Source organism: Lepidochelys kempii, chromosome 10 (genome assembly GCF_965140265.1).
Source record: "Lepidochelys kempii isolate rLepKem1 chromosome 10, rLepKem1.hap2, whole genome shotgun sequence".
NCBI classification, from domain to species: domain Eukaryota; kingdom Metazoa; phylum Chordata; order Testudines; family Cheloniidae; genus Lepidochelys; species Lepidochelys kempii.
In genome coordinates this window covers 36457736-36473202 of record NC_133265.1, presented here as the reverse complement: position 1 = coordinate 36473202, position 15467 = coordinate 36457736, and the positions used below count along the sequence as shown (strand labels likewise).

Here is a 15467-nt window from a genome sequence, read left to right as displayed (position 1 = left end):
TAACTAGAGAAGGAATTTACCCGTGCAGCAGGGCATCCAGGCAAACAAAAAGACAAGTGTTCCACTGGAGCAGGATCTTGGAAGAAAGATTCTCAGGAGTTTTCAACTTGGAGTGGGGAGAGGGGAAAAGAAGATTCCAGCAAGAAACTCTCCCCTTGAGAAACATCACTGAAATATCTACCTGGGACACAGATGGTGACCCTACATACACTTACGAACTTCCCTGACCCAGCATTCTCAGCTGCTGAAATTCTAACTGGTGTTTTAAAGTCCGAACCTCCTAATTCACATTCCACACCCAGCAGAATCAGAAGAGGACACAAAGGGCAAAGCCATAGCACTAGCAAGAACTATTCCGTACACCATCCATGTTACACTGTAGTAGTGTTGCTCCTCCTTCACTTCTCTGCCTGTGGCATGTCAGCAAGCAGTTATCAGCATTGTGCACTGCCCTAGGGGAAACCAAACACTCCACAACACTTAGCTTTGCTTTGGAGAACTATGCTTAATTCTGTTTCGCTTGTCTTAGTGCACCCTGGTAAAGGGGATCTTTCCACTGATGCAGCTGCTTCTCAGGGTATGCCTATGCCACAATCAGCACGTGACTGTGGCTCACATAGACATATCCAAACTAGCTTCAATCCAGCTAGCTCAGGTACTGGACCGGTGCAGCCACAGCAGCATGGGCTAGCAGCCTGAGTAATTATCTAGGGTTCCAGATGGACTTGTGTAGTCCACATTTAAGCCCCTGCTACCACGGCTTCACTGCTTTAGTACCCAGGTAGCTAGATTGAAGCTAGCTCAGGAATTTCTACTCAAACTGCAATCATCCATGACTGCACTGCAGACATACCCTCTGTGACCAGTTTACAGAGAAATACTACCTATGTTTTAATAGTAAAGATTCAACCTGTACTGGTTAAAGGAAAAGAATTTCTAAAATGATAAGGAACCAAATTCAGGTTCCAGGTATTCAAAACCAAGAGATATTTTCCTCTTGTTTTACGCTGTATCTAGTAAGGGAGGCAGTTACATCCAAGATCAGGAGCATCCTGATGTTGTCCTATGCCACAGCCTTAGCGATCCTGGAGGTTTCACCTCGGTAAAATAGGGTAGGACTTCACAGCGAGCATTCATTCATAGGCTTGCCAAGATAGACCAGTCACCTAATTCCTAGAAAAACAGCTGAATCAATTCTCTTGGACTAATTCAATTGAATAGAGACCTCCTACATTGCATAGGAAATGGAAGCAGCAATCCTTCATTGGAACAGTATTTCATAGAGCATGGTAAAGTGCAGGACACACCTTGGCTAACTGCTAGACCAAATCCTGAATTCATACCATTAAGGACACTGCCAAGGAAAGGACACAAGTAGGACTGATACGACTCAGTTGCGATGAAATATATACCAAGAGCCAGATCGAAAGCCCATTGAAATCAGTGGGCTTTGGATTGGATCTTATCTATGGTAAGCTCCACTTGTAAACTGGGGCAGCGGAGAGAAGGCAAGGCAACAGTCCTGGTAGGTCAGTGGCACACACTTTTAAAGGGCCATGTGGCTCCCACAATTATATCAGCTATTAAAGACTAGAAAGGAGAGAGGCATATTAACAAAAGCATTAATTCCCCGCAATCAGAAATTTCTGTGAAGAACCATACACCTTGCAAGTGAGAAAGCTGAATGACTCTTCTTAAGCAATCCCATATAAGTTCCTTAAACTCCCCAAGGAGGGAGTCAAAGTGCTGGACTCCTCTGGAGTTACAAGATGACAATGCCATGGGGGTAATTTTTAAAGGGACATACCATCAACTTTAAAAAAATGGAGAACCATTGACTACCCTAGTGTTACAAGTAGCACCTAAGAAAACTAAGGAAACAAGACTGGGGGGAGCTCTCTTTGGAGATATAGTTTGTGCATTTAACAGCATCTAGTCACTCTCACTGTTTTCCCTATGTAGTCATTTTCCTGCTTGTGTGGGACTCAGACAACAAGAGGAGAGAGAGAAAGCAGTTATGGAAATTTTTAGATATGAAAATGTGATCATAAAACCACAAAAATTGGCAGGGGGAGGGCCTGGAACTGCTTTCAACTAACTTTTTGAAGTTGTTCCTTTAAAGAGTCAAAGCCCTAATCATTTCTGAGTGGGATTTTAAAAATTCCTGTCTCAGGAAGGCTGCTCTGTATGTACAATGCAGCTTTCCAGAAGGAAAAGTCCCCAAAGCAAGCTACACAATTCATTTTGAAACCAGAGAAGCCCCCTGAAAAAAGTGTGGTCAATCATACTGTCCCATCTCCTTACTGTGGACACTTCAGTAGCTACTGAATACTCTGGCTACTTCAGCTAATTAGCGCAGATTAGACTGGTTTAGTTAGGGGTATTAATGCTTAGTTAGTTGCAGGATAACCCTATAAGAATGTCAAGCAACTTCTGCATCTCTTCACCTTTTCGCTTCTGGGAGGCAGCCAGGACTGGTGCTCTCCCTGAGCCCAGAAAAAGCACTGAGCAAACCAGCAGGAATTAACTCTTCAAAGCGTTGGGGTGGTTTCATCTAGGGGGCATGGATCTATTCCTCACCAAAAGCAGTTCTCATAGTAAATGGATATGACTCCAGCCACTCTGAATTGGAAGTGGGTACCAATCGAGGCTGCCCTCATGACACAACTCTTCCTTCACTCACTCAGCACACAGCTTTCCTGGGATGCAGGAGAGGACAACACCAGACAGGACATTAACAAGACCATTCTTGACACACAAGATATTTTTCAAAACTGTACCAGACTCTGCAAATCTGATTGGCTATTTTCCATTTAGGAATTTGTCGGGTTTTCACACCACCACTAATAACCCTGAGAAGAGGCCTGGCAAGGCCAGGCTGATAATTGTGCAATGCTCTCATACTTCCCCTTTAAACCAGCCACAAATCAAAAGTATCAGATACCTTGGAGTCAAAATCCCCTCATATGTAAAGGATATGTGCCAGGGTTACAATCCCTGTCTAATTATTAAAATAAAGAGACGTCTCTCCAGATTATACTATTTCTCCTCTGGCCCCTTGAGAGGATTAGCCCAATTAAAATGGTAATTTTGCCTCAACTACATTGTTACATGCAAACGCTGCTGGTAGTTCAATAGAAATAGCCTTGCAGAATTCATACGGACTGCCTGTGTAACAATTCCTAAGTGATGAACTGTCCCCACTGATAAAGAAGGTTGTACCTTCCCAGATCTCAAAAATATGTAACGTCATGTCAACTGAGGTTCCCAGGAGGCTGGATTAGGGAGATGTATCACTAGACCCCACTGTAACAATACAGCATACGACTGGTACATCAACCCAGCTCCCTAGTGCAGGCAGCATTCCTCTCAGTTTCACAGACTACAAGAAGCATTGGGCCAGATCCTTCGCATGGGGAAGTTATGTGGAACTGCAGACAGGCCTGCAACAGCGACTGGGAGGTTCCAATGCTATCCTCACCCTAAATTGGCCAGGCTCACCTGAAGCCCACAACTGATGCATTTTCAGAAAGAGGAGGACAAATGTGGAGCAGATCTCTTTTGGAGCGAAGGCATTCCCTCTTTCAAATGCCGTATTACAAATTGATCATGAATTCTTCTGTGTCTGTAAGGCGTCTGGCACAATGGGGCCCCGGGACGCTACCACAACACTAAACAACAATACTCTGCCTTTCTGTAGCACCTTCCAGACAAACACGTCTGAGCACAATTCCTAGCCAATCAGTAGCAGTCAGATTTGTTACCCTTCAGGATCAATAACCCTGGATGCTGGCTCCTTGAATTTCCTTCACAGTCACCTTCAGTAGAAGGTGGTTTGCTGTTCTGGACCACCTCCAGTCCCAGAGGGAACTGTGTGACTGCAGCCTCCAACTCTATCAAGGCATCAGCACGTGGCAGGCAAAAGGGAACCCCATTCATAAACAGTGGTGTCACCTAGCAACTCTGTGTTCTTGGGGAGCCAGGGCACAGTACCCAGCCTGTCTGACTCATGAAAGACCTTCCCCACCCCAGCCTCTGCTTGAACCAAATCTGCATCAGAAGAAAGACTTACAAAAAGCAATGAAAAGGCAGTGGGAGACCCACTTTAAACCCTGGGATAAGGATGAATGGATTAAGGAAACTCCGTTAGCCTCATTTGCATTGAAGATCGCAGAAGGAGGCATCTCCATTAGCATACAGAATGGAGAACAGAGATTCCAAGGCAAGAACCACATGGAACTCTGGGACCAGAAAAGCAGGAAGCACTGCATGATGGGGGATCTCTGCTCCAGATGTTAATGAACCCACGCCTGCACACACACCCAGCTCAGTAGTTATCAGACCAATTCTAGTAATGAATCCTTTATTGGTATCCAAAATAATAAAGCTCCCTAACTGCACTGCGAGCTCCTTCCAAGGAACACCACCCAAAGCCAGGAATGATCAGCTCCCATGGTCTAGCTTGAACAAAACAACTTTGGTATACTCCCTTGTTTACACATAAACAAATCTAGTGTTCTCCCTTGAACCACTGTTGTTTCTCTACAAAATCCCCTACCCATGCTCAAGTAAGTGTTCTGATGCCAGGATACAAAATTTGCATCAGTTCCATTGGAACTTCATCTTCTCCTGACTGATTGTGCTGTGGGCTCTGCCTGTCTCCAGCACTCCGTGGTGAGAGCCCAGCTCTCTCTCTCTCTCTCTCTTTAAGTATAGTCTTCTGACCCTGACTTGTGTGATCAGTTACAGTTTTCTAAACCTGACTTTTATAATCAATTTAAGTTAGATTTAATATTATAACTGTTTTGTCTGTTTGGTTCCCCTATGGTTATTACCTGGCAATAAATAACTTTCATAATTAAGCTGGTTGCTTCTCTCTCTCTACCCCACTCCTGGGTGCTTTTTGGTTTCCTCATTCGCTCTACAGCAACGATCCTCATACCTAAGCTAAAAGGCCCCTGCAGTGCCCAAAAATCCTGTGGGGTTTGCTCATCAAGTGGGTTACTACCAGAACAACTGTAACGGGAAAGTGGGGACAGGGACATGCTGAACCTAGGACAGCTTGGAAGTGCTGCTCGACCCAATCTGCTCAGGCGGGCTCTGTTCCGGCACAGGGCCCAGGGCGTCCGAGGGTGGCAGCTTGGAGTTGCTGCTTGACCCATCCTGCTGAGTCCAAGGACATATAAGGGGTCAGCTTGGGAGTTCTGATTAACCTGATCCTCTCCGACACGGGGTGGGGGTGGGGTGTATGTGAGATTCTGGGGCTGGAAGAACCCAGCCCTGGGGAACCTAGGTCCCACAGGGTAGCTCCATTCGGAGGGAACTTGCAGCAGTGGGAAGTAGAGCTCTGTATAAGAACACAAGTGACACAAGCCGTACACTGACAGAAGTACGGACACCTCCCCCCATGAGTAACCCTAATAAATGAGCATACCCCAAAGTAACGGGCAAAGCTGGTAACAGTGGAATCAAGAAGTACCCTAGAAGATTAATTGGAGGCCTGTGTTAAGTGCCTTGCATACACTTAGTGCTACGCAGCTAATTCAATAGACAGACATATACTCAGGGGAGTCTTACCGCCAGTGGGACAGTGTAGATGGCTACTTCTGATGCTCTGCCAAGACAATCACTCTTCATTCCACAGTCATGAAGTTATTCCAGCCAGTGAGCATTAGGTGCCTCCAGGAGATGTCACAGCCAGATGTGTGCTGTAGATACAATGGAATAAAAACTGGGTTTGATATTACACTTTCCACGTACCACAAAGCACTTTACAGAGTACTGAGTTAGAAACTAAAAGTGCCACACTACACAGGCAAACGCATCAGCTAGTTGGAACTCAACTAGACATCACAGAGTGCTTTGGATATCAGAAGTTCTTATACTGGGGCTAGAACAGGGATGGGGGTGTTGGGGAGGGCAAACTGTATTGCATCCAGGTTTGCAACCCCCACTACAGAAGGGATGTCGACAAATTGGAGAGAGTCCAGTGGAGGGCAATGAAAATGATCAGGAAGCTGGGGCACATGACGTATGAGGAATGGCTGAGGGAACTGGGCTTATTTAGTCTGCAGAAGAGAAGAGTGAGGGGGGATTTGACAGCAGCCTTCAGCTACCTGAAGGGGGGTTCCAAAGAGGATGGAGCTCGACTGTTCTAAGTGGTGGGAGATGACAGAACAAGGAGCAATGGTCTCAAGTTGCAGTAGGGGAGATCTACGTTGGATATTAGGAAAAACTATTTCACTAGGAGGGTGCTGAAGCACTGGAATGGGTTACCTAGGGAGGTGGTGGAATCTCCATCCTTAAGAGGTTTTTAAGGCCTGACTTGACAAAGCCTGGCTGGGATGATTTAGTTGGGGTTGGTCCTGCTTTGAGCAGGGAGTTGGACTAGATGACCTCCTGAGGTCTCTTCCAATCCTAATCTTCTATGATTCAATGAAATGGCAGCTGTATAATGCCATGGTACAAAGAACTAGGAATTGTATGGGTTGTGAGGGGGACCTTACCTAGTGACCACCAATAATGTCAATAGTTTTCCCATTCTCTTTTTCAGATACTTCACTGCAATGACCATCGAGCACCCAGTAAAGAAAGGACATTCATGCAACTACGTTCTTTAAAGGTTAAAGCAGGCAGAGCAGAGGAGGCATGAGGTAATTCAATAATAGGCTAAGTCAGAGGAGTCGGAAGCAAGCCACATAAATGGAGGGAGGAGAAAAGGGACACTGGGAAATAATTTGTCAGCATCCTTTTAAATTGCACACCAAGAGCCACTTACTGCCCTCAGTTCCCATGCTGAACACTTGCATCAATGGGAGTTGCACTTGTGGATCAGCTTTGGGAATGCTATCGGATTTTTCAAACCCACACCTGAATTTTAGCAGGGTCTCATAACCAGCTGGCCTTCCTTTTGTTCTTAGTTTTAAGAATTTCATTTTTCATCATGTTGCTTTTCAATTACCACTGTTAAGTCTTTCCATAAGGGCTCAGTAAGGACACTGGCCCATTGCCACATCTCTCTCTATGCCTAAAATTATCACCTGAGCAAAAGCACTGTCCTTAAATACCATTAATTTCTCTCTCAAACCTACAGACCTAAAAGTAGCAATACTTCAACAAAAAAACTTCAAGAACAGACTCCAAGGAGAGACTGCTGAATTGGAATTAATTTGCAAACTGGATACAATTAACTTAGGCTTGAATAGAGACTGGGAGTGGATGGGTCATTACACAAAGTAAAACTATTTCCCCCTGTTTATCACCCACCGTTCCTCAGATATTCTTGTCAACTGCTGGAAATGGCCCACCTTGATTATCACTACAAAAGGTCTTCCCCCTCACTCTCCTGCTGGTAATAGCTCACCTTAAGTGATCACTCTGGTTACAGTGTGTATGGTAACACCCATTGTTTCATGTTATCTATGTATATAAATCTCCCCACTGTATTTTTCCACTGAATGCATCCGATGAAGTGAGCTGTAGCTCATGAAAGCTTATGCTCAAACAAATTTGTTAGTCTCTAAGGTGCCACAAGTACTCCTTTTCTTTTTGCGAATACAGACTTACACGGCTGCTACTCTGAAATCTCTCAAACCAGCCATCCACATCCATCATATGCTCACTCTGAAGCAGAGGTACTAAGCCTGAGGGGCTCACAGTTTTGTTTCACATAAATAGGCTCCGCCAAGACTATTTAGTGTCATTTAGTTTCAGGGCCTGAAAAATCCAATTCCCTGCAACTGAGAAGCTTTCTCAGAACAAAGGGAACTAAGCCATCAATTGTCACAAAACATAAGCTTTCATTTAAAAAAAAATGTTTTTATCCATTTTATTTGAGTGCAGAAAATTAGCAGTGTGAAGAGAATGGAAGCTGATGCAATTCTGTCTTCCCAAGTCTGCAACTGTCTTCCCAGCTTCATTGCCTCTGCTGCTGCTCCTAGCTTTGTCCAGCAGCAAAAATGAAACTGACCATGACAGCTATCAGTTTCAGAGATATCACTGAGAACCCTAGAACAGCAGTGAAACTGTCAAGAATTGCATCTATTTCATGCTGCTACTGCTGTTCGGGAAAGCTCTCAGCAGAAAACATGGCACAAAACTGTGCCCTCGGATATGGCTGGGGACCCTCCCCCGCAACTTCATAACAGCCCCTAGCTAGAAGGCATCTGATAATTTTTTCAAGCCATGCAGTTTTATGGACCCATCTGCCATGTGATTCCTTCTGTAAGAGCCAAGTGCTTTCATCTTCACATGACAGTTAAACAGGGAAACTCATGCAGTTTCAAGATGATCTCAACATTTCATAAAAAGAAGTATTAAGCCAGCTCTAAAAGGAACTTCCATTCAGCCCTGCTTGGATGACTGGAGCATTCCTGGTGACCTGAGGCTTGTACACAAGAGGTGGTTTATATGCCTAAGGAGGATGAGGCATAGCTAGGTGCATCTCTGACCTTCTTTCCCCACCCCTCCTGCACTGCCTAGCCCCAAGAATTCATATTTCCCACACAGAAAACCTCTAGGCGAAGGGAAAGATAATGTTGAAATAAGGTACTACAAGGTGTTCAGCTACAGAGCAGCTTGTGGGGCTGAGGATCACCTGAGGATGGGGAGGGACTGGAAAAAGTTAGAAGAGAGTATCAGCAAAGACCAGAACAAATATGAAATGTGATGCAGCGGAAATAACATCCCAAAACACCGAATCCCACCTAGCTTCTACCCACCTTGGCAAACGAAACTCATTTTGATATTAGTTAAATGCCCATGATACATGTGCTATGTATTTAAAAATAGACAATGGAAAGGATAACAAACATGAAAGGGGATCCCACCCCTGAAAAATTCATGTTTAAACCATCTCCCAAATGAAAGTGAATAGCAGGCTGCCATAACACTTGAGATCCCAGGTCTTCAGCTGGGCAACCCACCAGCAACAATTCTACATCTCATCATGCCCCAGCTCTCCCAGCCAGCTTCATTAAAAACCATTGTCCATTTCATTTTTTTATTAGTTTTGTATTAGAAGTGATGTGTCCCCATCCTCCTGCCCCCTCCCCAAAAATCCACATTTATATTTAAAAACCTGTTATGGATCCATCCTCCTCATCTGTTACAGTGGATAAATATTCTCTTCTCCATGTAAACAATACAGAGTATTACTGAGCTGGTGTCCATTCAATACCCTGCAGTATGCTACAGCAATCCATAACATGAATGATGCTGCAAGGCGGACACCTATTAAAAAAATTAAAGCACTTCCACAATTGACAATAACTAGACTCTTTAAAATTAAATTGTTAAAGCTAACAAGGTGAATTTATTCCTCAGATTATAAATCACTGGAAGGAAAGGGTTTCTAATTAAAAATAGCGATTGCCTCAACAACTGTTATGCCAGGGATATCTTCTAACTATTGATTTAATCATCCCTGAGGAATACACAAAACACTAACAGACCTAGTTTTTTCACATGACTGAATATTGAAAATACAGTTTGCTCCTCCCTACCAACATCAGCTGGCATTTTTCATTTGAGGAAGCTATTATTATTTGCACAGCACTGGGATGCTCGGTGCTTTTTACGTGAGAAAACTTCTCTCTGGGAAAACACATGGGGGGGGGGGTCACATCACTTTTCCTACAGAAGCTCCTGTTTCTCCCGCAAGATTTGTTATCCTCAGCTAAACCATATGGCCCTTCTCCTGAATCCCACTTCATCCTAGTGGCTTTTACTGATGCACAAGGGATATCTTCTCCACCTGTGCAGACACCTGACAGCACTATCTAGACATACCCAAGACGGCAAGTTTCCTACTTCCGGGGAACGTTTGGCTGCCTCTTGGTGGTTATTAGGAAAAAGACTGTGGGTTTTTTTCTCTCTGTGGATGAAATGGAAAATGTCATGTCCTCGGAATTCCAACTAGGGACAAACACGTGCCCATAAACTTTTCAAATGCATTACCCAAGAATGTTCTTGGCACAAACTTCTTTGCAGTTACCCACGCTGGCTGGGCAAAAGCCATAGCTAGACACACCTCTGGCTCTATGGGGAGAAAGAGTTGACTCAGTGACAGCTCCATCATTTGGGGCAGGTTGGGGATAGAGGGGAGGCTACCAAGCAGGTTCCAAGTTTCTTAAACATGTCTTAATAGTCTTTATAGAAGTACAGAGTACAGGAAAAATGTTCCCTGAGCAGAAAAAGTGTGTGTGATACAACTAAGGGAAACCCAGGATTAAACCATACAAGGCAATGTTCCTCAGTCGCATTGATCACTTCTAGAGTTATGAGTTAGAAAAGGGGTAAAAATATTTACAATACAGAGGGGGAGGAGAGAGAAAAAATTCCCTCCTTACCTAAATGCAGTAATTTACACCCAGAGACGAAGATAGTTTGAAAAGGAGAGGGAAAAGGATGAGAAAATCCCTTCCTGTCATGATAAAGGTTTTGTAGAACTTGGACAATGTTTCTCGCCCAGACGTTGCAGACAAGAGAATAGAAATGTTGAAGTATGCAGTATACGGGACTGGCATGAATAGGAGCAGAGATTGCAAAATAACTGATTGTTCCTTTAGAGCCCCATTCAGCATTGTACTCAAGCACATGTCTAACTCCAAGCACTGAAGCCAATGGGATTTCCCAAGTGCTTGAAATTAAGCATGCTTAAATACTTTACTGAATAAGAGCCTGAAGGAACAACGCTTTAAGACTTCCCCACTCCCTCTTTTTGAAAGATGTGTAAACTTCTTCTTGACTAAATCCAAGAATCAGCCTCTTTAAAAGAACACATAAACACATTCTACTACTAGGAAAGCCACTTCCGTGGTTTTGACTGGCTAAGTTTCAATGCCACCTGTCTGAGAACTTCTGCTGGCTGCCCTCTCAGACAGACCCTAAAAACAATCCAACCTCAAATGAAAAAGCAAAAAACCAGCATAGGAACCAGACAGAACTAAATGCTTCATCACACTGGGATAGAGGGTAAACTTTTTATCACCCTGAGATCCACAATTCCCCTCCTAACAAGACATCCTGAAAAAAATATACCACACACACTCGCAAGAAAGAAAAAGCAGCCTGCTGAAAGCAAATGTTTACAGCACAGCTGTCTCCTCACCAGAACTTGCATTTTGTAGGGAAATCCATTTAAAAAAATTAAGCCCCAATGATGGAATTAACCTGTCAGATGAATGAAAAACTCCGGTTTGCTAAACAATGCATTGTAATTTTCAAGGACTGTTTGAATAAGCCATTCAAATGAACAAATCTGCTGTGAAGCCAGTTTAGTTACATTGACAATGGAACCTTTCTTAAAACGAAAGGCCTAGCAAAAATAAAAGCTGTTCAAGGAATACACTCCCTGCACAGCTTGCACCACGACTTCTACACAGAGGGATCTGTGGGGCTTGCCTCCTCTCCTACCGCAGGGGGACGATGGGATGAGAAGCTATTTCAAGGCAGATTCTTTTCATGCAAAAGGACTGAAACTGAACAGCAAAACAGCATTACAAGAGCATTAAGTAATCCTACCCCTGCAGTTTGCGTTTTGCTATCCAATTAGCTAATCCAAGTGTAAAAGGAAAAGTCTATTCCAAAATCAGAAGATATTTTGCAAGGCATGGCCTATTGGAATACGTGTACTACTACGGTTTGAAAAAAATTCAAAATAAAAAGAATGAATGCCAGAGCAATGAAACAGTAAATTACTGTACCACGACCTGAGGAATCTGGTTTTGGATTGAGAATCAGGGAATCCATATTAGCACTTCAGGTGCAGAAGAGTTTGGAAATGCCTTCCGCTGTTCTCCCTTTCCAACTCTTCCTGTTGCTGTTGGAGGCATGTGCCCCTCTTCCCTCCCACCCTTTTAAAAAAGAGTCAGAAATGGTTTTAAAAAAAAAACATGTAAAATTCTGCCAACATCTCCCTCCCTGTTCCTCATTAAAGCAGACAGCCTTGCTCACTTGTTCCGCTGCCTAGCGAACGGGATGTTCCCCCACCGCATAGTCTGGGCTGGGAAGCAGGAAACCTGTCCTTCCACAAGAACTCTTGCAAAGCACCGACCTGATGCAAAACCAAGTGCATTGCAGGCTTGGTGCCCCTATCTGCACTGGGCCTCCAAAGCCAGGGGTCACATTCGCCCCTGGGGTAACTGCCTTGGAAGCAACGGGGCCAGGGAGAATCCATCCCCCTTGTTTCCGAGGGATGGAGGAGCAATTTCCCTGTGTGTCTGCAGCACAACCCGACACACGCACAGCACGAAGAGCGCTACGGGATTTCCAAGCAGCAAACACGCCGGCGGAGCCAAGCCGGGCTTAGCCCGACGCAGCAGCGCCCTAACCCGGGCGATTCGCGACCGCGGCTGAGCTCCGGTGAGGACGCGTTAGCGGCAGCAAGAGGAGGAAGCAGAGGCTGGATCTGCAGAATCTGCCTCAGCCCGGCCAGACACAGACCGGGCAGGGATCGGAAACGCTGCCCCAGCCTCTCCCTTCTCCTCCCCGGCCCGCTGCCTGGGGCTCCTTGTCTGCAGGCTTCTGAATTCCCCCGCCCCGCGCCAGGCTGGAGGAGTAGGGGGTCCCAGAGCTAACCCCCCGCCCCACAAACGCATGTCCTGGCAGTGCTCACCCAGCCACGCACCCACCTGCGGGGCGCCCCCGCTGCCCGCCCCCGGGAGGTGCCCGGGCTACCCACGCCACACGGCCAGCGCGCACTCCCCACTGCCGTGCATCCGACGCCAGACTGACCCAACGGCCCAGCCCTATGCAACGCCCTCCCCCTTTCACCCAGCCCCCTCACTGTGTCCATGACCCCTGCCCAGCGCCCCCTGCCCCACCTCCGTATGCCTCCCCTGCCCCACACAGTAGCTCCCTGCCTGCGCCGCGCCCGCCCCCCGCGGGGAGGGACGCGCTGCCCTCGGGGGATCAGCAGCCCCTTACCCGGAGCACGGAGAAAAGTCGGGGGCAGGCGCAGCCCGGGGCAGGAGGCGGAGACGCCGCAGGCTCCCGCTGCCCGCAGGACACACGATGGCTGGCTCCATGCCCCGGCCTCTCTCCAGCAGCTCGTGGAGCTAGGGCTGGGCGGCCCCGCCTCGTCCGGCCCCTGCGAGCGGCGAGTGGCGAGGCAGAGGGGTGCCGCCGGGGCCAAGGGCAGGAGAGCCTGAGACAGGCCTGGGGGGCAGACCACTGGAGAGTCAAGAGCCACTGAGGGGAGGCCTTTACGGGGGGGCCCGACACTGGAGGAGGTGGGGCCAAGAGCGCTGCTGGGGGGGGGTGGTCACTGAGAGAGGTGGGGCTAAGAGCCGCTGAGAGGGGGCGTCATGTGGGGGGGAAGAGCCACTGAGCTGGGCAGGTCACTGAGGGTGAGGGGCCAAGAGTCACTGAACAGGTCACTGAGGGTGTGGGGCCAAGAGCTGCTGAGGGGTCCAGTCACTGGAGGGGACTGGTCACAGGGGTGGGGGGAGCTACTGAAGGGGCTGGTCATTGGGAGGTGGGGCTAAGAGCCACTGAGTGGGGCAGGTCACTGGGTGGATGGGGCCAAGAGTTACTAAGGGGGTTGAGTCAGGTCACTGGGTGGATGGGGCCAAGAGTTACTAAGGGGGTTGGGTCAGGTCACTGGGGGATGGGGCCAAGACCCACTGAGGAGGGCCAATCATTGGGAGGTGGGGCCAACAGCCACTGATGGGGACCAGTCACGGTGGGGGAGAGCTACTGAGGGGGGCTGGTCATTGGGAGATGGGGCTAAGAGCCACTGAGTAGGGCAGGTCACTGTGGCGGGGGCAAGATCCACTGAGGGAGGCAGGTCACTGAGAGTGTGGGGCCAAGGGCTGCTGAGATGGGCCAGTCACTGGGGGGTGGGACCAAGAGCCACTGAGGTGGGCCAGTCACTGGGGATGGGGGTGGTGGAGCCAACAACCACTGAGGGGGACCGGGGCAGGGGAGGGCAAGAGCCACTGAGGGAGCAGGTCACTGAGGGTGAGGAGCTAAGAGTCACGGAGGGGGCCAACAGCCACTGGGAGGAACCGGTCACTATGGGGAGGCCAAGAGCCACTGAGGGGGGCAGGTCACTGGGGAATGGGGCCAAGAGCCACTGAGGGGGGAAAGGGTCACTTAAGGTTCTTAGGAGAAGACTCACTGCGGGTAAGGGTCACTGAGGGGGCTTTTGGAGAGTCCGTGTGGGATTGAGGAAGCTGCGGGATCAAGAGCCATTGCTGGGAGAAAGGTGCTGAGTGAGGATTTGCTGCCTCGCACCCGAGGACCACCCATCTCCTTGCCTCTTGACCACGGCGCCCTGGGTGGTCGCCCACATTGCCTGCCCTAAGACCAGCCCTGTGTGAGAGAACCTTTGTTTTTACATTTCCCAGCTTTTGAGTGTTTACAATTGTAACCCCAATGTCAGCTTTTGTATTTAATAGAGAAGAAGGGAAAGAAAGAAAACAAGAGATGTACTAAGTTAAATGTTACTTTTAAATCATGTAAAAATATTATGCTAAGACATATACAAGTGGTTGATTTTATGTACTGTATGTTTATAGACACAAAATAGACACACCCACAGTATTGTACATTTGAGGTTTCACATGCATCTAATAGGAAGTACATCAGGACACAGTACTGTGCTTTTCAAAGATCTGGGGATCCTGACACCCCACTAAACACCTGCAGGATCAAAGGACTGCAGTGCTTCCACTCTGTTGCTTTTCAACCTTTTCTTTTGATGTAGCTGGCCCTCTACTCTTCCCTCATCCCCGGTCCCTGCTGGCCAGCACTCAACTACTTGGACTTGTGGGCTGGAATGCAGCTGCAGTTCTTCACTAGCCAGCTGTAGCTGCTAACCACATGCCATGCGGCTGCAACTCACAGTACCCTAGTTTCTCCAGCACTGCTATACACCATGGTCCTCCCATTCCACTCCTATCCCACAGCTATCTGGGAACTCACACACATACACAAGTTGCAGTCACTTATGACCCTGAACCACTCATCCCCAAGAATTCCAACTGAACTGCTGCTGATTCCCTCCAACACAAGTGTACCTGCACAAAATGTTCTGAAAAACAAGGGAATGAGGACAAAGGTCATGTCCACACTTTGAAAGTACTCCGATTTTACAGAAGTCGATTTTGGGGAACAGATTGTATAAAGTCGAGTGCATGCGTCCACATTAAGCACATTAATTTGGCGGTGTGCATCCACAGTACCATGGCAAGCGTCGACATTCCGAGCGGTGCACTGTGGGTAGCTATCCCACAGTTCCCGCAGTCCCCGCTGCCCATTGGAATTCTGGGCTGAGCTCCGAATGCCTGATGGGGCCAAAAATTTGTCACGGGTGGTTATGGGTAAATGTCATCAGTCAACCCTCCCTCCCTCCATGAAAGCAACAGCAATCATTTCACACCCTTTTCCCTGGATTGCCAGAGCAGACGCCATAGCACGACAAGCATGGAGCCCGTTCAGCTCACTGCAGCAGTTATGACCAT

The 15467-nt window shown here is 47.4% G+C and overlaps 1 protein-coding gene across 1 annotated transcript in view; it reads right to left on the bottom strand.

Moving 5' to 3' along the window:
- Positions 1–13016, bottom strand: part of LOC140918455 (ankyrin repeat and fibronectin type-III domain-containing protein 1-like) — a 576229-nt gene extending 563213 nt beyond the window's left edge. The window contains exons 1-2 of the mRNA XM_073362896.1: positions 12928–13016; positions 5578–5708 (exon numbers count right to left, since the gene is read on the bottom strand). The gene's annotated coding sequence lies outside the window, so the exon portion shown is untranslated. The remainder of the gene's footprint in view (positions 1–5577; positions 5709–12927) is intronic.
- Between the last annotated feature and the right edge of the window lie 2451 nt (positions 13017–15467).